This window comes from Bison bison, unplaced genomic scaffold, assembly GCF_000754665.1.
Source record: "Bison bison bison isolate TAMUID 2011002044 unplaced genomic scaffold, Bison_UMD1.0 scf7180017864524, whole genome shotgun sequence".
Taxonomy (NCBI): domain Eukaryota; kingdom Metazoa; phylum Chordata; class Mammalia; order Artiodactyla; family Bovidae; genus Bison; species Bison bison.
In genome coordinates, this window is record NW_011495075.1 from 1,606,542 (window position 1) to 1,607,625 (window position 1,084).

Below are 1,084 nucleotides of genomic sequence, written 5' to 3' on the forward strand. Positions count from 1 at the left end.
AAAAGGCTGAGGACTGGGCAGCTGGGCGGGGGCAGGGGTTGGGGGAGCTGCTGCTCTCCCCAGGGCTGGATGTCGCCAGCACTCCAGAAACCCATGCCCTTCTCAAAGGTTTGGGCTGGAGGTGCCTCTAAAATAGAATGGACGCCTCCCCCCACCCCCCACCCCGCCCCCCGCCCCCCGCCCCCAGGGCCTGTTCATCCCTTGACCGCCTACTGAGCGGCTCAGGTTCGCAATTTAGGAGAGATGTTGAAATACATGTGTTTTGGAGTCAAACAGCCTCAGTTTCTTGCTCTGTAAAACGGGGGTGATGGGATCACTCATGTGGTGGTGATGAGGGTGAAGAAATCATGTGGATAAAACGTGCTCTGCTCACAGTAAGCTCTCAATAGAAGATGGTGATTTGTTAAAAGATGTTTCCTCAACATTCTTATCTTTAAAAAAAAAGTTTTTCTTCTTTCTCACACTCGAGTCTCAGGAAAAAACTAATAATATTTCTGCACGATAATTGCATTTTCATGTTCCAAACCTGTTTACCAGTGGCCAGGTTTCACTTCCTCTGGTTTAGCAGCTCCAGGCTTCAAAAGGCAAGCCCCCTCCAATGACCAGGCCACCGGTTTGTGGCCGTGGCACCAGCTAGCTGAAAACAGGCTGGTGCGTCACCCCTTCGGCGTCTCTCAAACTACCCAACGATGAGGAAGGAGGGGAAGGAGGGTGTTTTGAATTGAGGTTAGATGCCATGGAAATTGTCCCTGAAGGTGGCTACATGTGACCTTTGCCCTCCCGCCCCAGAGCTGCGGTCCCAGTGCTCCTGCCCTCTATGACTCGGGGAGCAGGTCAACGCATCTCCATCGATTTGTTCACATACACGCTCACCAAAGTGTTCTGGGTGCTCTGATCGCTCTGTGGGGGGCTTGTGGGTTCTGAAGAGTGGCGGAGAGGCCCCAGACAGGCTGCTGGGTGCTGGTGAGACGACATGTGACGAACAGAAGCCCCCAGGCTGAAACCAGAGGGGGAGGTCACCCAGTATGTTCAAGAAACCTCAAATACTTCACTCTCGCCTTGGATGCTGGGAAGTGGGTGATTG